General features: G+C 44.6%; 1 pseudogene; it reads left to right on the plus strand.

Moving 5' to 3' along the window:
• Positions 1-55: 55 nt before the first annotated feature.
• On the plus strand, positions 56-22,778 carry LOC144806528 (uncharacterized; annotated as a pseudogene).
• Positions 22,779-23,631: the final 853 nt, after the last annotated feature.

The following is a 23,631-nucleotide window of genomic DNA, read 5'->3' on the forward strand; positions in this document are numbered from 1 at the left end:
ACAAAATAAAGCAAGCTTTAAAGTGTGTGAGAAAAACACATGTACTTTATCAGCCATGTTGGCCCATCAGGAAGTACAGTCAAGGGATGTAGACAAATATATACACGACCCACAAACACTAACCAAGAAAGAAGACTCATACACATGCAGCAAGAGCTTTAGTTTGTCATCACTACTCAAGCTTCATCAGCAAACCTACACAGGAGAAAAACCATTCAAATGCAGTGAATGTGTCAAGAGCTTTAGTCGATTATCGGACCTACACATTCATCAGCGAACACACACGGGGGAAAAACCCTATCATTGTAGTGAATGTGACAGTAGTTTTAGCGATTCTTCAGCATTAAGGTATCATCAGCAAACTCACACAGGGGAAAAGCCATTCAAGTGCAATGAATGTGGGAAGAGCTGTGGTCAGTTATCAGACCTAAAAAGTCATCAGCGAACACACACGGGGGAAAAACCATTCAAGTGCAGTGAATGTGTAAAGAGCTTTAGTCAGTTATCAGTACTACAAAGACACCAGCGAACACATACAGGGAAAAGCCTTATCATTGCAGTGAATGTGACAGTGCATTTATTGACTCTTCACCATTAAGGATTCATCAGCGAATACACACAGGGGAAAAGACATTTAAGTGCAGTGAATGTTCGATGCACTTTAGATACTTATCAAGCCTTCAAAGACATAATCAAACACACACAGGGGGAAAGCCATTCAAGTGCAGTGAATGTGGGAAGAGTTTTAGTCAATTATCAGTGCTAAAAAGTCATCAGCGAACACACACGTGGAACAAACCCTATCATTGTAGTGAATGTGACAGTAGTTTTAGTTACTCTTCAGCATTAAGGTATCATCAGCAAACTCACACCGGAATAAAACCATTCAAATGCAATGAATGTGGGAAGAGCTTTAGTCAATTATCAAACCTACAAAGACATCAGCGAATACACACGGGGGAAAAACCATTCAAGTGCAGTGAATGTGCAAAGTGCTTTAGTCAGTTATCAAACCTCCAAACACATCAGCGAATACACACGGGGGAAAAACCATTCAAGTGCAGTGAATGTGTAAAGAGCTTTAGTCAATTATCAAACCTACAAAGACAAAAGCGAATACACACAGGGGAAAAACCATATGATTGCTGTGAATATTTGAAGAGCTTTAGTCGGTTAACAACACTACGAAAACATCAACAAACATACTCAGGGGGGAAAGCCACTCAAGTGCAATGAATGTGGGAAGAGCTTTAGTCTACTATTAGAGCTACAAAGTCATCAGCAAACACACAGGGAAAACATAGAAGGGCACTGAAAGTGAGAAGGGCTTTTGTCAATTTTTGATCCCACACAGCCCTCAGTGAATACACTGCTTCACTTAACTCACATGCAAATAATCATAGAGATGCAGAGACTCCGAAAAGAATTTAAGAACATCAAAAATAATATTGACCCATCTGAGGCATAGACAAGAGCTGAACAGTGCAGTTATTGTGAGAGAAATGAATTACAGAAAAAGATAAAATTCAAATTATGTGCAACATTGAAATACCAGATGATAGAAGACCTGACAAGAAGTAAAGAAGAAAAACAGAAAACAGTGTTTGCAGAATTATAAAAGTGTTTTTGTTTCCAGTGATTGTTCACTTCCGTACACATAGCAAAGCGACATGATGCACCAGGATACACAGTGGGAGCTGAGCACAATGTGGACTAAAAGAAAAGAAACATTGTTGATTTTTATTTGGTGAAGAAGAGATACAAAGTAAAACATTAAATCACACCTGACCACACTACCTGTAAAAGCAACACTGAACAATACAGGGACTAACCACTGTATTTTCAGCTAACTTGTCGGATTAGTGATAAAACCTATAAACCCAACACACCCAGAGTGGACCTGTTGTCAGGGCTCTGGAGATGGGAAACTTCATTGGTAAAATGTAGATATTACTATTAACAAATGCCACTGCAGTACATGTGATGAACTAAAGTGAAGCACAGGTGTTCAAGAAATAACCTGTTTTGAGATATAAAAGAGCATATACCTTGTTTTTAAGTAATGTTTGCTGCATCTTTTACACTCTGTTATCGGTTGATGGATCAGCTCGTGCCTCGGGCCTTATAACTAAGTGTGACCCGTGGCTCCTCTCCGACATGGCTCTCCCTATTCATTTTGTGACTTGCCAAACTCTACTTTTTACCAGAATTGAGCCATTGTAAGCAGTCGACTCTGTTTGAAGAATGTGGTGAAATAGCGAAATCCCACTTCAAAAGTATATATGTGACTGGACAATCAGTTGCAGTCCCAGCAACTCGTCTTCCGCACTTGATTGTCCCTTGTCCTCCAATGTTCGAAAGGATTTGTCGTATGAATGCCAGAAGTGGCAGTGACATTCATGAAGCTAACGCTAACAGGAGTGTGTGGAAGATAGAGAGGGTGAGAGATAAAGAGAGCGAGAGAGACAAAGAAAGGGGCGAGAAATAGAGAGAAATGGAAAGAGGGGGAACTGCACGTTATTTGTACTCACCTAAAAATAGAAGAAGCAGCCAAATACATGTCAATGTGTGACATCACCAGAGAAATGGACTGAACACCTGAGGTTCCGTAAAAATTATTACGATGTTCTGGGCATTGCCGAATATGGACGAGTTTGGTATCTACGAACCGCAAATGACGAGTTCGGCAAGTGTGCGAATTTTCGCTACACTACCTGCCAGGGTTCGTCTAGTATTACGTGTTCTTCATCTGAACCCTCGGGTTCCATTTTAGATACGGCATCCATTTTGTTTCTTGCCCTCACGTAGTCAGCGAGCAGGTAACTGTTCGCCCCTTGACCCTCTAGTTCCCAAGCCTTGCGGAAGACGCATATTCCTTTCATGCGTCTTTATGGCCGGAGGAATGACACAGCAAAGGCAAATGGCTCAGCTTGAGGGTAATCTGGTCGTGCCGGCTTATTGTGACAGCCTTGCAGGCGATGGGATCCAACTCTTTGATCCTACGATCATGCTTCCGATATTACCCCCACACTCTTTTCTCTACATGTGTCTGATTTCCTCGCTGGCTGCTCTTGTCTCTTCTTCTTTGTCATTTACAACTCTAATGGGTGTGCCTAATGGTGGGAAGATGTACTTTTACAGTTGGGAACCGGCATGGCTATTTGTAATGATGTTCCGGGATTCTGAACACATGAAAGCGACCTCTTTGAAGTTTATTGTGGGAACTGGATTGTAATCTTTGGTCCACATGTTATGCAATGGCAACATTCTGTATAAAAGAGAGCGACCTACAAACCCAATTTGAAGCAGACTCTCAGAACCTACACACTGTTGTACTTCTTGTGACTTTTGCCTCCCTGCAGTAATAAACGCTGATCTTTGACGCCGAAGGAAGTATCCCGTGTCTCTGTAATTTGTGCGCCGAAACAGGTATCCCATGAAGGTTATAGGTGTTGTTCCCTGGCACCGCTGGTACTGTTAAAAGTCCAGTCCTTCAGTTGGCGCCCAACGTGGGGCGACTTCAGCGGTACCGGTCCAAAGCCTGATGATCGTGAGGAACTTCGTGTGAAATCTCCGAGGGAAGGTGCACCCCGCTTCATCGATCTTGTTGTCGAAATAAGTGGCCCGAAGTTTTTCCCTGCGAAGATTCCCGCCTCCTGACGGCTGCGACGGACCGATGCCCTGACTGTCGACCTGTCTTCGACGCCCGGCGCAGACCTTATGTACAAGCGAGACGATAGACAGGCCTTCCTGGTGACGCCATTGAAGTTCTGAGTTAAGTATTTGTGGGTCACTCCCAGTCCTTAGTGGTTGTTCTAGCTTCTCGAAAGCTTTGTTGTAGCCTTTAAGGCTTTGTTGTAATAGCTCACCGAGCTTTGTAATAGCCTCCTCAGTCTTTGTTGTTAGCTCTCCGAGCTTTGTGATAGCCTTAAGGCTTTGTTGTATTGCATGGTTCCATTGCATTTGTGGTTCTTAGTATTGGTTCTTAGTATTATTTGACAGTTGCAATTGCCAAAAACCGAGGGTTTTGACTTACACGAGGTTTTATTGCTTCGGTAATCCTTGAAGTTTGATACTAGGTTAGTGTGCACGATGCCTAGCCATAGTGGTTTGTTTCGTATTTTCCAATGTTGCGCAATGGATTCCCGGTTGGAGGATTCGTGTCCGATACCTCCAGTTGGAACTCCGATACATGATCTTTATAGTCGACATGGGGTGGGTCCTATAATATATAATGATTACTGGGTCCGCTATACAAAGAAAGACGGTGACCTTAGATGGCCACCACATGGAACTTTTGAACTTTCGATTTTAGATAATCTTGAGGCTAAATTATTTTTAAAGAAAGCTAGGCCAGCTATGTTTGATTCCTTTCGGATATGGCGTAAAGAGGCCAAACAGAAAGAAATCAAACAACTTAAAAAGGATCAAAAGCAAGGGTTTGTTCCGATAATGCAAACTATACGAGAATGTAAACAGGACAAAGAAGAAAAGGAAATGGAAATCTCTACTAGATTGCATCACATGAAAATAGATAAATGTTATCCGGTTTTACCGAATAATCTAGAAAAGAAAGAGGAAGATTTAAAGGAGGATTCCTTGTTGTCATATTTGATGAAATCACCACCTCCTTATGTACAGGGTGCTACTGCTCCTGTAGCTGCTCCTATTGTTCCTCCTGTTGTACCCCTTGTTGCTCCAGCGGCTGCGGGTCAGCCGTTGTTAACCCTACGTTTGTTCCACCACCTGTCCTTGTTCCTACTGCTCCTGTACCTGTACCTTCGCAGACTGTTGTTTCTGCTAATCCGACTACCTTGTCAGTTCCTACTATGCCTTCCTTCACCTCCAGTGTTGTTGCCCCTGTTTTTCTTTCCCCTTCTGTTCGTAAGCGTGTTCCTAACTCTGTTGCTACCCTTTATTCACCTCTTTCCGGTCCGTTATTTTCGTCTAATTTATCTGAAACTCCTCAGAGACGGAGTCAGATCCCTAGTGGTAGAGAGAAAGAGACGTTAGTAACCATGGCACATAGGTGGATAAAACATCCTGCTAACTACACTCCTCGTGTGGTCTTTGACACGTTTTCTCAGTTTAATGAGCCTACGCAAAGATTCGTGTTTGAAGAGATGTGTAACTTTTTGAGGGAAGAATGGTATAATGATGATGTAGATAATGTACCGTCCGACATAATTGAACTTCAGAGTCACTTTTCGACTGGTATGATTATAGGAGACGATGTACGACGTGCCGTGGAACGCTTATTAGCGTTCAGATCCACAGCACATTCTCGGGTGTCATCAGATGATACCACTGAGAATTGGAAAGCGGTTCCTGGTCAGTATCCTATGAGAGAGGTTCCGCCACTGTGGGTGCCTGGTGATCCTAATGCAAACCCTGTGGTTCTACCGCATTTTCGAAGAGTATGGATACATCTTCCATGGAAACGATCGGAAGTTTTGCAAGTGAAGCAATCCTTGCCCGATCCGCGTAAAAATCCGGCTGGTTATTATAAGGAGTTATCACAACTGGTGGAAGCTTCTATTATGAACCTTGCCGACATCGACATGTTGTTTGGCAATGTTGTACCGCAACCAGTTTGGGCAAAAATTCGTCAAGCCAATCACGCAGTTGAATTAGGGGGTGATTGGGCTGCATTGCTAGCGGCTGATGCATTACAAGTTGGTGGGGCTAAACCTGACCAGTTGATCTTGGATTTGCCTCAGAAAATAATTACGCTCATGAAAACTCTCATGCCAGCGATGAAGGTGAACTGGGATAAGTTATCAGCTTGTAAGCAAAAGAAAGACGAGAGTGTCTCGGATTTCTTTACAAGGTTTGAGGAAGCGTTTGTCGACCACAGCGGCCAGGACATGGGCGCTGAGGGAGGCCAGCGGTTATTCGTTGACAAGTTCGTATCAAATTTGCTGCCTGAACAGAGCAACAAACTGAAGAATTCGGAGAGTGCGTGGGCAGTTTCAACCCCTGCGCAAATACTAGCAACGGCCCAGTATTATGAGAATAGGGAAAAGGAAGAAAGTGATCGTGTAGAAAAGAAAACGAAAGAACTCAAAACGAAGGTTTTGTTGCAGCAAGCATACCCTCCACGATCAAACCAAAATGATTCACAACAGCAGTATCGACCACGAGCACAGCCTGATAGAATGCAGCCGCGCTCTGACAACTTTGATTATAGATCTTCACTTGGGTATAATCCGTGCGCATATTGTAGGAAAGAGGGACACCTAAAATATGATTGTCTTGCCTTACGGGACCGTCTGAATGGTGTGTCGACACGTGGAAACCGTGGTGGTGGTCCTCAACAGGCACCACGTGGTAGAGGTCGTGGTTCATCCCACAATCAGATTGATCGTCATCAAAATCAATCAGATGCAAATAATTGTTTTGACCAGCGAAATATGGGGTCAGTTCGATCTGCACAATATAATGTGGATGATTATTACGTAGAGCATGAGACTGTTGTAAATGACCATTAATAGGACAGCCAACGACAAAGAGAGGGAGTAGTGTCAGTTCCGGTCGATCAGAGTGGGCCTTATGTTGCAGTGGCTACATCGGGAGTAGTTGAGCCTTTTCTGTTAGACACTGGTGCGACAAAAAGTTCCATCATGCATTCGAAACTCCCTGGCGCACCTTTGTCTGGCTTAACGAACGTTTCCGTTGGATTCTCTGGCGCCCCTGTTAGTAACCCAGTCTCTAATCCTTTGCCTCTTATGATTGGACCTCGTGAGCTAACGGCTCCACTGATTCTATCTACAGGTTGTGGTGAAAATCTTTTGGGCCTGGATTTGTTGAAACGATTATATGCAACATTGTATTGTTCCCCCGAAGGAGTAGAGCTTACGTTGGGACGGAGAGTGATCTCTCCCATGTATTTGTCGGTCGATAAATTCCCACCGGAATTGAGTTCCCTCCCTGCGTCCTTATGGGCCACAGGTCCTAATGATGTGGGCCTGTTAGACATTCCACCCTATGTGATTCAATTGAAACCAAATGCGCGATTACCGCGTTTACCTCAATATCGTATTTCTCTTGAGGGCGAACGAGCGCTGTTAGCAATCGTTCATGATCTCATTGGAAAAGGTGTTGTTGAAGAAACTCGTGGAAATGTGTGTAATAGCCCTGTATTGCCAATTCTGAAACGAACTGACCCAACTAAACCTCCTGTGTATCGTTTTGTAATAGATTTAAGAGAGGTGAACAAAATAGTGGTTCCACAATTTCCTGTGGTTCCTGACATTACGGCTTTACTTACAATGATTCCGGCATCTGCCTCCTGGTTCACAGTGATCGATCTAAAGAATGCTTTCTTTAGCATCCCGATTGCAGAGGAAAGCAGAGACCTATTCGGATTCTCATTAGGTGGTCGCAGTTTTAGGCTAAAACGCGCTCCACAGGGCTACTGTGAGAGTCCGTCAATCTACAGTCAAGCACTTAAAGGTCAGCTTGATGCCTTTGTTTTACCAACGGGTGCAGCTTTGATTCAATACGTTGACGATCTTTTAGTGGCAGCTGATACAGAAGCTATTTGCAAAACGGCTACAGTATCATTGTTACATTATCTACATGACTTACACCACAAGGTATCACCTTCAAAGCTACAGTATTGTTGTCAAGAAGTAACCTATTTAGGTCACTTATTGTCAAGAGAAGGGAGAAGGTTGACCCCAGAGAGAATTGCAGCGATTACCCGAATGACTGTGCCAAAAACCCAGAGAGATGTTCGTGCCTTTTTAGGTATTACGTCCTATTGCAGACAATGGATTCCAAATTTTTCATTGTTGGCGAAACCATTGATAGCCCTTACGTGCAAGGATGTTCCATCCCCATTGCCTTGGTCTGAAGAGTGTCAGAAAAGTTTTTCTGAATTACGTGATGCGTTGTGTTCGGCTCCTGTGTTGGGCACTCCTGACTACAGTAAGCCGTTTACACTATACGTTCACGAGAGGGATGGTTGTGCGTTGAGTGTTCTGACACAACCTTTTGGTGGTAAGCAACGCCCATGTGCCTATTTTTCTTCGACTTTAGACCCAGTAGCTAGAGCCTTGCCGAGTTGTTTAAGGGCAACAGCGGCAGCTGCGGCGTCCATTCGACAGTCCGCAGGTTTAGTCATGAATAATATGCTCACGGTAATGGTTCCGCATGCAGTTGACACTCTATTGAATCGAACGAAAACTCAACATCTGACGAGCGCAAGATTGTCTGGATATGAGTTGACGTTGCTGGCCAGTCACATACGGATAAAACGATGTAATGTGTTGAATCCAGCAACATTGCTGCCGATCGACACAGAATCAAGTGGTGAAGCAGTACATGACTACTATCTCAGAACTGAAGAGGAAACTAAGGGTCGTATTGACCTAAAAGATACTCCATTGACAGATCCCGATGGTACTTTGTATGTGGATGGTTCTTGTTTCAAGTTGCCGAACGGTGATGTGACGACTGCGTATGCTGTAGTAACATTGAGAACGATTGTGGAAAGCGCAAGATTAAGTCAGAATTCGGCTCAGGCTGCCGAGTTAATTGCTTTGACGAGAGCGTGTGTGTTGTCTAAAGATAAACGGGTGAATGTGTTTACAGATAGCCAGTATGCGTTTGGTGTGGCACATAGTTTTGGACGATTGTGGAGAGAGAGAGGATTCCTTACGTCGCATGGCACGAAGATTCAACATGGTCAGCTTGTAAATGATCTTTTAGATGCACTCACATTGCCTAAACAAGTGGCCATAGTCAAATGTAGCGCACATCAGAAAGTAACAGATGATGTGGGTCGTGGAAATGCGTTTGCAGATGAAACGGCTAAAGAAACGGCTAAAGATTTGACGAACAGAATGTATGTTACGAGCTCAGTGAGATGGCCAACAGAGACTGGTATGTGTGAAGACACATTTGAAAGTGTGAAAGGAATACAGAATGAAGCCACTGAGACGGAAAGGACTAAATGGAGAGAGAGCACGGGAAGATTGGATGAGAATGGATGTTGGGTTGATTTATCAGAGAAGCAGAGATGGATGTTACCGGATGCGTATGTGCTCGCTGTTGTTACAATGGCTCATGGTATGGCACACATCAACACTAAAGGCATATGCAAGTTGTTGTCTCATGTATGGAAGAATGATGGGATTACTAAGTGTGCCGAGAGAGTGGTCAAGAATTGTATGGTGTGTTTGATGCACAATCCCGGTAAGGGCACCCCCACTCCGCCTGGCCATTTTGCCCCTCCTACATACCCTTTCGAAGTCATCCAGTTGGACTTTATCCACATGGACCGATGTAATAACTTGAAGTTTGTGTTGGTTGTGGTGTGTGCATTCTCTAGGTGGATTGAGGCCTACCCCCTTAAGGATAATACGGCTTTATCCACGGCAAAAATTTTGCTCAAAGAGTATTTTCCCCGCTACGGAATGCCTCGGGTCGTATGGTCGGACAACGGAAGTGAGTTTGTTGGGAGTGTGATGAAGAGTGTGTGTCGCGGTTTAGGGATAGTACAAAAATTCCATAGTGCAAACCATCCACAATCAGCAGGACTGGTGGAAGGTTATAATGGCACTCTAAAACTGAAATTGGCTAAAATTCAGGCAACAACTGGTTTATCATGGCCCGACGCTTTGCCTCTAGCTCTCCTGTCGACCAGGGCAACTGTACACTCTCGAGTAGGGCTCAGCCCATATGAGATTGTGTTCGGCCGTCCTGCTAATGTATGGGGAGTCCCAAGACCTAAGGAGTTTGATAGAATTGAATACCCTATGTTGATCGATTATCTCTATGATCTGACTGCTAAATTGAGTTTGATTCACCAACAGGTCTTTGAGGCTCTGCCGTCACAAACAGAGGGTCCTGGTCATCGGCTCCAACCAGGAGACTGGATCCTCGTCAGAAACTACGGACGAAAACGAAACCTTGAACCAAGATTTGTGGGCCCGTTTCAGGTTCAGCTGGCTACGAGGACGGCGGTTCGACTACACGGACGTCGGAACTGGGTACATGCTACCCACACGAAAAGAGTCCCGCTTCCTCTGCCGTCGGACACCTGGACGAGAAGAGGTCTTTCTTCATCTGAGACCGAGACTCTGCAACGTTTCGTTCCATTCAGCGAAGCTCGGCTTGTATCTGACACCGTTGTTGATTCCCCTCAAACAATTTCCTCCACGTCAACCTTGGAAAATTTGACTGTCGAACAATTGCCTGAACAATTGAACACTCCTTTGCCGTCCAATCCACTGTTTGAAGATCAGACTCGCCCTGGAAGTAGCCGATATTTTCTTCGTCCACGAACAAGCCACAAATAAAAAGATTTTTTTTGTTTATAGGTTCTACATTGCTCTGAAAACAGTGGACATTATATATTGTGTATCCTTTTCTTTTTCTTTTTTCGTACAGCCAAGAACATTATTTAGTTAGAACCTACCATCCAGGTTGACCGTAAGGCCGTGCGGGTACTTCCTTCTGTTTAGCAGCTATCGACACAAGGTTGGTTTCTATTATCAATTTCTGGGAACTCCTGGGAATTGATAACCGCTACTCAGAACGAAGTGCGTCAAGAACGTCGCGGACGGTCGTTAGGGGATGGAATCATCATTGTCTGAGCTGTCGAAAAGAGAAGAAATGTTGGCGCGAAGATCTACATTGCAGAAAATATGTCATACAAAATGGTTTTTCTCACAAGTAATCATACTGTTTCTCACCATATCTATGCTATTGGTAGGAGGAATATATTATGGGTCTCAGTTCTTATTGTCTTCTGCTACACCTACTCTTCCATCTCGTGATCTATATTTCGTTTCTACTGTCTCTCCACATTCCTTTTATCCTCTGCCTCAACACGAACAAATCAGACGTGCGGAATTCAGAAACAACTCTTTTATTCAACTCCTGCATCAGCATCAATTAGTGGTAAACACTACCAACTGTTGGGTGTGTGGATTAATGCCACATACCATGGATAAGGGTATTCCGTACTTAGTTCTGCCTTATAGTGCACAAGGGTCAGCTCGAGCATTACAAACCATGTTCCGTAGCGCACTAGATTCCTACCCCCATCGAGAACCACGCTCAGCAAACTCTGGTCCTGGCCCGTACCACAAGACTCTGGCGAGAGCTATTGCAGACTTAGATAGAGATATTTTTGACGCATCGCTCATCCCAGAGGAAGAGGTGCGAGCATATAAGGAACTAAGTGAAGCTGAGTACAGCTTATCAGTAGGTGAGAGGCAGCTTAAAAGCTCGCCACCGATATGGATTGTACCTCACCTTGGTAATTTCTGCTTGAAAGGTCTTGGTCGAAATCCGAGAGCTCAGTTTGGGGAGAGTGCTTGTACCGAGACGTATGTCTTACCGATGCTCTCTTCCCCTGTTTTCCTGCCTGCCAAGGGTACCTACTTTGTATGTTATGATCGAGCCTATACGTGGTTACCTCATGACTTTTCAGGTACCTGCTATATTGCGAATCTATTGCCTCCCACTTTCACTGTGGCCTCTGATTATCACAGAAATAGAATTGTAAGAGGTGTGGTTAGCAAAGAAGATACTTCCGGACAAGAAGCGGGAGACTTCTTTAAGGGTTTCCTACCGTTCTGGGGACCGATGGTTAATAGCAGGAACTTGAGACAGTTAACTCGTGTAGTAGAATCAACTGCCAACATAACTGCAAATGCCCTTGGTAATTTGACAGCCGAGCTCCAAGCGGATAGACTGATGACGTTGCAGAACCGTATGGTTCTAGATATCGTTCTAGCAGATAGAGGTGGGGTTTGTAAAGTCATCCATTCAAGCTGCTGCATATTCATACCTGATAACGCTCCAACGGTTTATCAAGCCATCTCTAAGTTGCACAAAATTTCGGAGTCCATACACGTGGACGAAGGAAATTGGACGCTTCTGGGATGGTTTTGGGGTCTGATATCGACTTGGGGTTGGAAGATTCTGATGATCATAGGGATTGTTGTGACATTTCTGTTCTCATGTTGTCTTTGTGTGCAATGTGGTCCTGCCTTATGTGGCCTTTGTGCTACGACGTGTATAAGACAGCCCGTTGTCACCAAGGAGGCATTGAAGGATAGAATAATGTATCAGCAACATCTGAATGATCTGATGAGTATCGAAATCGATTATGATTCCGACTAGTGCTTGCCTACATGAGGGCAAAAGGACCGTCTGAGGTTCCGTAAAAATTATTACGATGTTCTGGGCATTGCCGAATATGGACGAGTTTGGTATCTACGAACCGCAAATGACGAGTTCGGCAAGTGTGCGAATTTTCGCTACACTACCTGCCAGGGTTCGTCTAGTATTACGTGTTCTTCATCTGAACCCTCGGGTTCCATTTTAGATACGGCATCCATTTTGTTTCTTGCCCTCACGTAGTCAGCGAGCAGGTAACTGTTCGCCCCTTGACCCTCTAGTTCCCAAGCCTTGCGGAAGACGCATATTCCTTTCATGCGTCTTTATGGCCGGAGGAATGACACAGCAAAGGCAAATGGCTCAGCTTGAGGGTAATCTGGTCGTGCCGGCTTATTGTGACAGCCTTGCAGGCGATGGGATCCAACTCTTTGATCCTACGATCATGCTTCCGATATTACCCCCACACTCTTTTCTCTACATGTGTCTGATTTCCTCGCTGGCTGCTCTTGTCTCTTCTTCTTTGTCATTTACAACTCTAATGGGTGTGCCTAATGGTGGGAAGATGTACTTTTACAGTTGGGAACCGGCATGGCTATTTGTAATGATGTTCCGGGATTCTGAACACATGAAAGCGACCTCTTTGAAGTTTATTGTGGGAACTGGATTGTAATCTTTGGTCCACATGTTATGCAATGGCAACATTCTGTATAAAAGAGAGCGACCTACAAACCCAATTTGAAGCAGACTCTCAGAACCTACACACTGTTGTACTTCTTGTGACTTTTGCCTCCCTGCAGTAATAAACGCTGATCTTTGACGCCGAAGGAAGTATCCCGTGTCTCTGTAATTTGTGCGCCGAAACAGGTATCCCATGAAGGTTATAGGTGTTGTTCCCTGGCACCGCTGGTACTGTTAAAAGTCCAGTCCTTCACACCTGTGAATTTATATGTTTATTTTTTAATACCTATAGACCCATGTCATGCCAATAAACAGCGCGCAAGTAAGGAAAATAGTGAAGGAGCCCATTATCATATTCAAATCACAGTGACGTCACATGTAGTGACATCACAAGAAGTGATGTCAGGCCCTTATACTAATTTTCACGTGAAAGGTTGACGGCCTGTTTTAAAAACACAAAACAAGAAACATAAAATAATGTAAAAATACGTTTTTGGTTTCAGTTTTTATACATCATGTATTTTTCCCACTATTAGTTTGTAACTAAACTCGGAAATGACTGAAAGTGTAAATATTTTTAAACAGAAATGTGAAACTTGGAAATTACATTTTTAAACAGTTTTCAGAGTATAAATAAAATGTGCTTTTAATTTGCGTTTGTTTCCTGATGTTATTCTTTATCCAGCCCCTAAGCCCCAATGTGTTTCACATTTACAGTGTATTAATCAAAAGAAGGGCTAATTTTGTCAAGTTCTCTGTTCCTCTCTTGCGCCACTCACACAAACACTCAGAGGTCTGTGTCTGCAGAGCTGGGGCACAAAGTAACAATTATCAGTCGCAGGCTAAGGAGCTAGATGGAACTGAGTCAAGTTTCTAGATAATAGTGGGGGGACCCCTTCAAACTGTGGCTACCCCCGACTTGTGCCGTGCTGATAAAGCAATAGTGAATTTGACTAATTTATGTTGAATTGAAATGAGAGAAAGAGAAGAAGAGAGTGAGGTGCAGGATATATTAAAGAAAATGAAAAAAGAGACACAAGACTTTACCCTTTTCTGTGTACAAGCTGTGCTGTGCGTTGTGAACAGGTTGTCACCCCCTTTGTATGTAAATGAGCTTCTGTGACCAGACACCCCAGGCTCCCATCTCTTCTAGCGCGGATGATAATGTGAGCCCTGTAAGGTAATCATAAACTAGGGCTATATTGAGAAATAATCGGCTTCCAGGTCTCCCAGCTGTGGATATGTAGTTCTTTTATTAGTTTTTTTTAATTTACTTTAATTTGCAGCAATTCTCAAGGTTACTTTTTTCTCAGTATATCGCTTTATCGCTCTTTGCGCTTCATCAGTTAAACGTGAGGTTTGATGTAGGATTTGTTATCAGTTTCTCTAGACCATGTCCCAATCCCTTTGTCCTCGATTTGTCAGCATGTGTTTTGTCCACACACTGGTCTAGGATGGGCCTTCTCAAGGTTGAAAGCGCGGTAATAGGAATAATAAATCAGACATATTTGAAATTGTATGTAAACAAATGCGTGCCTTTCAGTTATCAGGCACCACCAGACACATCTACACATGTAATTGAGCACCAGACTAAAGTGACTCCTCCCTATATGTGAGGGGGGAGAAGTTGTGACGTCCTGTGTCATGATATCTTGGAATGTGGGGATGGTTGCTAGGCCGTGAGCTGGAATAGAGACATTTGTCCGTTGGTCTTAGCTTGATGATGGATGGGGTCTCTGCATCTGTGATACTTAAATCAATCAATCAATCAATCAATCAATCAATCAGTGACACTTATAAAGCGCGCTACATACCCGTAGGGTCTCAAGGCGCTGGGGGGGGGGGGGGTGCCGCTACTGCTCGAACAGCCAGGTCTTCAGCTTCTTCCTGAAGGAGAGGTGGTCTTGGGTCAGGCGCAGGTCGGGAGGGAGGGAGTTCCAGGTCTTGGCGGCCAGGTAGGAGAAGGACCTTCCTCCTGTAGTCGTTTTTCGGATGCGGGGGACGGCGGCGAGGGCGTGGTTGGCTGATCGGAGGTGGCGTTTGGGAGCGTAGAAGTTGACTCGGCTGTTGAGGTAGCTCGGGCCTTGGTCGTGTAGGGCTTTGTGTGCGTGGGTGAGGAGGCGGAAGGTGATTCTTTTGTTGACGGGGAGCCAGTGAAGGTCTCTCAGATGTCTGGAGATGTGGCTGGTTCGCGGGATGTCGAGGATGAGTCTGGCTGAGGCGTTCTGGGTCCGCTGGAGTCTCTTCTGGAGCTTGGCGGTGGTACCGGCATAGAGGGCGTTGCCGTAGTCCAGTCGGCTGGTGACGAGGGCCTGGGTGACGGTCTTCCTGGTCTCGGTGGGGATCCACCAGAAGATCTTCCGTAGCATGCGTAGGATGTTGAAGCACGCCGAGGAGACGTTGTTGACTTGCCTGGTCATGGAGAGGGAGGGGTCCAGGATGAAGCCCAGGTTGCGTGCATGGTCTGTCGGTTTGGGTGCGGTGCCCAGGGCGGGAGGCCACCAGGAGTCGTCCCAGGCCTTTCTTGACCCCCACCGTATGATCTACTCTGATTTCTGGAGGGACACACTTCCACAGACGACCATGTTAAATCTAGCTTCGCACAACCCACTGAGCATTCCTGCAGGTGTGGTACTTGATAGCAAAGGTTTATTGTCAGCGTTATTTACAGCAGATAATACAACAATCACAATTCTTGTTTTTTTAAAACGACTTAAGCTCAGTTCATACAAATACTACACTTTGCACATAATCCATGATCTGACGTAAAATGCTAGTGCAAATAGATGACGTACATCACTTTTAAAACCAATCAATTAGATAGAGCGGTCATTAGATCTTACAAAGCGTACCAGCTAACAAGCACATACATAGGTGCGGATACCGGCATCTCCGTCTGCTTGTTGCCTACTCAGAGCAAGTAAACCCCTAGCAAGCCTGACAGCTGTCTTATAAACACCAGAAATAAAAGAAGAGCACAAGCCTGCTGCGCAGACGTTACCTAGTGTGTTAAAAAAACAAGGATTGTCCAAATAGTTTGTTTTGTTGATAGCCGGGTGGAAATTAAACCCTCAGATATGGGCCAATAGACGGCCAACACCTAAGCGAACATTTTATAAAGTGCAGGTGTAAGTAGAAATGTGCAACAATACCTCTGGATGCTCTGTCCAGTCCATAAGGTTCTCCAGTGCCTTTCATGTTGGAGTCGAGCTACGCCCCAGTTTATGAGGGCAAATATATCAAAGGACGACCACAGCCCCAGAGACAAATGGAAAATGGCAAAACCATCACTACAGTTGGTTTATGGTTTGAACCCACTTCCTTCGCTGCTGTCTATAGCAGGTCTGCAAATACGAAGCAACTGCCTGGCAAATCTCTATACGATCAGTTCTATAACATAAGAAAAGTGCTGCACTGCAGCATCTCAGATTACGTTTTAGAAAAAAAGTGAACATAGGTAGTACCTTTGGATTTTAAGCGACATATCACACAGCAGCATAAAATGCATAAATGACTCAGGGCCCAATTATGTACGGGGACATGTGTCAGCTTCGCCTCCAGGGGCTTTACCCATGATTTAGTTAAGGTCCGCACCTGAAGAGTTCCTAATCTGAACATGAGATATAAAGCCATTTTCTCAGCAGGGAACAACAAGTCCATGAACTGCTCCAGGCACGGTTCACATTTTACTGTCTGGTAATTAGTCGGAAGGATGCCTTTCCTTGCTTCTTGCTGGCGCCACATGAATGCACAATATTTCTTTTTAACCAGTTCTAGTGTTGCCTTATTCATCAGTTCCAGATGATTCTATTTCTCTACTCAACTAGTGTATGTTAGAATGTTCTCAGCGCGCTTGAACCGGCGTAAATTATTGTAATCCTGCATCATCGCAGGTCCTGCGGGACCATTCTATATGATGCAAAGGATAGATTTGACCACACTCGCATCCATTATCTTACGGGGTGAGATCCTCCAGTGAACCCCAGCTCAGCTCTTAATACTGTCAGTGGGGTTCCAGGACCCAGGTTTAGTACATGTTACAAGAAGATGTTTCCCAGTTTAAGAAGAGCCTGAACTTTCGTAAAATCCCACAGTTCAGCACCATAAGCGCAGGCCATACGTGCATTTGTCTTGAATGCATCAGTGCTAGTTTTATTGGTCTCTTGCTGCTTGAGTTAGCAAAATGTGGAATAGTGGCGTCAAGTTTGTTTCCGCCTTCGCCACATGAGCTTTCCAATATAAATGTTCATCCATTCGTATGCAGAGGTAGTCATGTTTTAAGTCGCTTAGTTGGTTTACCATTAATCCTGAATGTCAACAATACCTTTCATTTAGGATTAATTATCATATATTTTTCGCTTTATTGATTATTAACTTCTGCACTTTACAGAATAGCTTGAAGCCTTCCAAAAGTTGATACATTGATTTTTCAGTACGCGCTAATATTACTGCGTCATCTACAACCAGCGGGATTGGAATATTCTCCTTCTCCAATATCGGAACATCAAGACGAAGATTCCCGAGAGAATCAGTTCCATTGATGTGAATGTTGAATAAAGCCGGGGCAAATACGCAACCCAGCCCAACGCCAATGTTTATTTCAAACTTCTCTGTGCATTCTCCTTTAACACTAAATCTTACTCTGGAATGATTGCCACGGGCAGATCCTTTCGGGTACTCAAATAGTTGCTTGGGAACCTCCTTCCTCCAGAAGACTCCGAAGGACGGAGCGGAGACAGAATAGAATGCTGTTTTTAGGTCTCTGAGGACCAAGTAGAGAGGGGAGTTTCCAAGGACACAAACTTCATACAGATGATGTACAATATCAGAGCCTTGTCGATTCTACTTTGGCGTTTTCAGGATCCAGCCTAAGGGTTAGAGAGAATATTGTTTTCCTCTGTCCAGGTCTCGAGTCGGGACTGTAAGAGTTTCCCAAAGATTTTTCCAATGTTGCCTAATTGGGAAATTAGCCGATAGTTGGAGGGGTCATCTCTCCCCCCTTTCTTGTGAATCACCACAGTTATGGAAGGCTTCCATGATTCTGGACCCACATCAAGAGTCATTGCAGTGGAAAATAATGCTGTTAAAGACCCTGAAGCACTGAACGTCTGAACTGGCCATCCCTCCTCTCCTCTGAATCCATGCAATGACGGTTAGTGAAGGTGTGGAGGAGGGAAGCCCATGTCACCGCACAGTATATCTCAGTCACAGGAACACCCCTGACGAGTGCTGATGCAGAGGACTTTGGGGGCATATTAGCAAGGGCGATATCGCCGCTTTAGCTGGACTTTTCCCCGCTAAAGCGGCGATATTTTTATCGCCCTATTAGCAAGCTGTCGCTAACAGCAGTTAGTGACAGCTAATAGGCGATAGCTACAGGTTTGGGGCCCGCTTTGCATGTCAGCGATATTTTTCGCTAATGACATGCAAAGCGGGTGTACCCAAACTGTTAGCGATTGAAAACAGTCGCTAGCACAGCTATCGCCTATTATCAAGGCAGGCGAAGCGATAAAAAGAATTGTGCTAACCGCGATTATCGCTAGAATCCAACGCCTGCTAAAAAGTTGACTTACCTGTATGGTCAATGGGGGGGTGGATTATCACATTATGCACCCATTGGCGTTAATGCAAGAATATTGCTGGATTTCCAGCGCTATTCTTGCATTGATTCGCTATCGCCGGATATGTTATTGCATTGGAGATAACCGTTGCTAACAGCACGTTATCTCTGCAATAATATCCGGCGATAGCAAGCGGTAAAAAAAAAATGCACTAAGCACATTTAGCTATAAATATCGTTACTCCTTGATAATATGCCCCTCTGTTCTGGAGGACTGAGCATGGATTCCCTTAGTCAGTTCCTTTGTGATGCACAAGATGATGCAATGAGATGAGGTCCTCTTCTGGGTAGAGGTGCCCTTCTTACAGCCTCTACAGTCCGCACCTAGGGTCAATATAAAAATAGACTTCCTTTTGGGGCTCTTACTGTTATGATCTTGCCTCCTCTGGGGGTAGAAGGTGGGAAGGGTGACAGATCACCTCAGAAGGAAAGAGGTCACCACCTTGGGAAGGAGAGGCGATGTAGTTCTGAGGAATAATTCCTCCAGGAAGAAGCATGTGAAGGGCGGCCGCACGCTCAGTGCCTGTAACTCACTGATGCGCCGCAACGAAGTGATGCTAAAAAGAGAACAAAGGTATACCCAAACTGCTAGAGCAGGAACTTGGGGGAACAGCAGATAACAAGAAGAATCAAGAATCCTTCACTGTACACTAAAGATGTGAACATCTGCTCATGTGAATAAAGAAGTGAGGGGTCTATCGAGACAAAGTGAAGACGTTTGACTCCACTCCTCGAGTTACTTCCAGGCACTATAGACACTCCATTTCGTTCTATGGTTTGTAAACTGTCTTAGTTCATAATAAGCCTACAGCGAAGCATTGTTGTTTGTTGTATATCATCAAAACAATAGCAATAAAAAATGGTGTACAGGATCAGTGACCATAGCTGATATTTGTGGAAGGGCTCAGAAATGTGAAAACAAGTCCATTGGCGCATACGAAAGGGAATAGGTGCAAAGATATGTGCCAGTCCCTTCAAAAATCTGACTATGATTGGAGATTGCATGAGGCATGCTGGACAGGGCAGCAATGAATCCTTCGTCTACTGCACAACTCTGCAGGACCAGCGACAGAGCACATGGAAACCTTCTGAAAGGAGAGCCTTCGAAGGGTCCACGATATGATTAACACGTCAGAAGATGTATGAGTTTTACCTTCCAGAATACACTGACTAGGTGGAGGGGCAACAAGCTGATAACATTACATCAACCACCTCCATTGGGAGCTGGAAGGAGCTCTGATGCCCCTTTCAATCTGCAGACTTGAAGGTGGAGGCTCTGCAGGGGCAGGTGAGGGTCTCGCCCCTCTCAGTCTCCAGACATGAAGGTGGAGGCTCTGGAGTTAGGTGCGTATCCTGCCCCTCTCGATCTCAAAAGACTTTCCAATCTGCCTCTCAGAGTGGACCTTGAGAAAGAAGGTCCACTCTGAGAGGCAGATGTAGAGGGTGGCACAAAGAGAGGTGCAGATGGTCCACGTACCACAGCCTTTTGACCAGTCATGGGTGGTAAGAATTGCTTTGCACCAGTCATGGTGAATGTTCCTGTCAACTGGAGGAATTAAGGATATAGGAAGAAAGGTGTAGTGAAGTGGAAAACTCTACCTCAACCGAAATGTGTCCCCCAACATTTCCCATAGTGTAAACTGGAGGGTACAGTCAATCAGTCAGTCAAAAAGACTTTATTCGGTTGATTAAAACCATAAAAGCAGTACATGTTACATAAAATCAGGATAAAAAAATACATTTAAACAGATATAGAGAATTGATTGCTACTCCTTAATAAAAGATAAACAAAACACATAGATGTGGGGGACACCTGAATTAAAAAAAATTTCGGGGAGATCCTCACCAAGGTTTATACAAAAGTCAAAATTAGTGATTAGTTAATGCGGCAGCTATTAATTTCTTTTGTCTGACGGCTGCTACCAAGAAACAGGCCACCCCGTATGTAACCTGTACCGAGTTCAACATCTGAAGGTATAGTAGAGCTGGCCGTACCTGGACAAAATTCAAGTTTTTCAAGATGGGTACAAGAAACTTTTTCCGGGGTGCCAAGTAGTGCTCACAGAACATAACTAGGTGCAGAGTGTCCTGCGTGGAAAAACAATCGCAGGAACAGGGGGGGAAGTTTTCTGGGGTACCCCATTCTGAATACGAGCCAAGGACAAGGTGGATCAAGTTAAACCTGAACCTTATAAGCAGGAAGCGGTGATAAGGCTTCGTGACATATTTTAAATAAGGTTCCATAACTGTAGATGTGGAAAGTTGGCAAAGTGATCTTACCATAGGCTTACCAAGTTCCACCGTTTCCCTTTCAGATTCCAATAAATTACGAAAGTGCTGTTTCACCCATTTTACATCCTCTTTTTTAAGATTTTGTGGAAGAGAATACATGTCCGGACGCCCAAGCCTAGCGCATGCCGCTCTAACATACGCCAGCCATGGTATGTTGTGAGCATTGTCCAGAGACATACAATCTTTAAGGATGCAGTGATTCAAACTGATTTCCTCGTTTGTCCAGGTTTTAATCCAGCATAAGACTGGGGACATTTTTAAGAGGTCAGAGATATATCCCATACCTATTTCGTTGTGAATTGAATATGTGGGAGAAGATTTCGGTAGTGACATCAAGGCCCGTATAAAGTTATTTTCAGCAATTTGTATGCCTGGGGATGAAACATAGCCCCATATATCTGCCCCATAAGATGCAATTGCCACGCATTTCGCTCTATAGATCCTAGTCATGGCTTCCATCGGTCTCGAGCCCAATCTTTTAGAAAAGCTCAGGAGTGCTGTAATGGATCTAACGACTCCGTTCTCCTTCAGTTTCATTTGTGCCTTCCATGATCCTCTCTCGTCAAAGGTGACGCCGAGGTAACAAAAGCTAGGGACCCTCGAAATTGGCGAATTATTACAATTAAATGATTTGATCTTCAAGTGTTTCTTTTGTGAGCCTACGACCATCACGTGTGATTTAGTGGTGTTAATCTTTAGGTCGAGGGCTTCCATGAAGAGGCCAAAATGGTCCAAAAGTCTTTGCAGGCCTGTGCCAGTCCGAGCAATAAGGACAGCATCATCCGCGTATAGGAGGACCGGGATGGGTGACCCCCCCATACGCGGTATGTCTAAGGTCGCTGAGTTCAAGGATTGCCCCAAGGAATTGATGTACAGGGTAAAAAGGAGGGGGGCCAGGATACAGCCTTGTCTGACCCCTCGCCCTGATCTGAACTTGGCTGTACATCTTCCATCCCTCGTAACCCTAACAGACGCAAATAAATTTAGGTGGAGGTCATGCAAAAAGTTAACCAAGGTGGTGTCCAAGCCCAAATTATGCAAAATAATCCACAGTTTAGAACGATTGACCAAATCAAAGGCGGAAGACAAATCCATAAATCCCAAATAAAGAAGTCCCCCCTTCACCACGGTGTATTTACTAATAATGAGGTGAAGGTTTAGACATTGGTCCATCGTCCCCCTATGTGCTCTAAAGCCATACTGTAAGTCTGAGAGGATCCCGTTCTCCTCCAGCCAATCCCCCATTCGTTGGAGAATGACTCTGCCTAAGATCTTAACGGCAGAGTCCAGCAGGGAGATTGGTCTGTAGCAGGCTGGGTCCCCCCTATTCCCTTTCTTGAATATAGGCACAATTATGGAGGTGGACCAGGAAGATGGGAAGCCGGCTACCGGTATGGCATTAAAAACATTGGTCAGGATCTTTGACCAAAATTGTGGATACTGGATGTAGAGATCTGCAGGGACCCCATCAGGGCCCGGGGCCTTGTGATTGCTTGTATCTCTTATAGCCCTCTCCACCTCCACGGTGTTGAATTCCATAACCCTATAACGGACATCATGGACAGTGGCAGGTGAAACGGGAGCTACGGATTCATAGATTTTTCCAAAATGGGTTAACCAACTGTTATCCTCTATGACACAGTCTAGATCCGATTTCCCGTTTTCAGAGAAGAAAGGCTGATTTACAATTGCCCAAAACTTTTTACTGTCTCTCAACACATCCGTAGATAAAAGACTGTCCCAAGCTTCCTCCTTGATTTGGGTTTTACGGTTAAGAACTGCAGTTTTATAATCCCGCCTTAAATTGGCCACTAAAAGCCTGTCTCTGGGTTTTTGTTTTATGGCTTTCATCAGGGCCCTGTGTTTTTGGGAACAATCATTATTGAACCATTTATGGTTCTTCGTATTCCTTAGTCCGACTGAACTTCCCTCCAAATTTTTGGATATCCTTGCACAAATATCCTCATATGCAACCAGGACAGCAGAGGCCCGGGCGGTTGGATCTAAGCACACTGCCATGTTAGCCTCCGACTCTTGGGCAAGTGACTGAAAGAATTGCTCAGGGACGATCATTTCCCATTTTAGGCGCCTTCCCTGATCTTTAGCCTTCAGATCCCTTGGAGCTACCACACCAATTGATCTACCAGTCAGGAAGCAATCTAAGTCCGAGGTCAGGAGAACAGGGTAATGATCACTAGAAATAGCAGTGACCACCCTGTACTCACGTGCCCTTGCTAGGGCCCCATTTGAGACAAAGATGTAGTCTATAACAGTGTTAGCATCTCTCCCGATAAAAGTTGGGGCTCTTGGTTCATTAATGGTTTGGTCAAATTCATACAGGTTTAGATTAGCTAAAAAGGACTCAAGATGCTCACCCTCGATTGTGTGCTCAAAATGAGGGATGGCTTCAATCGGTGTGCCCCCATAACTATCAGTATAACAACCCCCCTCGCAGGGATGAATGTTAAAATCTCCCAGGATTATCAACTCTGGGACGGTGGAGCAATCAAGCCTATAGACTGACAGAAAATTTAGTAAAGAAATCAAGTGTTCATTCGCGATAGAGGACTCCTTAGAATTATAAAAATTAATCAACAAAAAAGTCTTTGAATCAGAAAGGGTCCACTCGACCTCTAGCGTATTAGTTGGTGCGGAATCTAATTTTTTAAAAACCCCAGCCAATTCCAGGGAGCACAGTGTAAGTAGACCACCCTTTGCTCTCCCTCTTGTGCCAGGTACTGCCGGCGTCGAAAAACTGCGGAAACCATCTAGAGAAAAACTAGATGTGGTATCCCATGTTTCTTGGATTCCTAAAATGTGGTGTTGTTTAATGAATCCTTGCCATATTGGGTCTAAGGCCCTCGCGTTCAGCCCCGCCACATTCCAGGTGAGGAATTGACAGA

This window comes from Lissotriton helveticus (genome assembly GCF_964261635.1).
Source record: "Lissotriton helveticus chromosome 1_1 unlocalized genomic scaffold, aLisHel1.1 SUPER_1_unloc_8, whole genome shotgun sequence".
Taxonomy (NCBI): domain Eukaryota; kingdom Metazoa; phylum Chordata; class Amphibia; order Caudata; family Salamandridae; genus Lissotriton; species Lissotriton helveticus.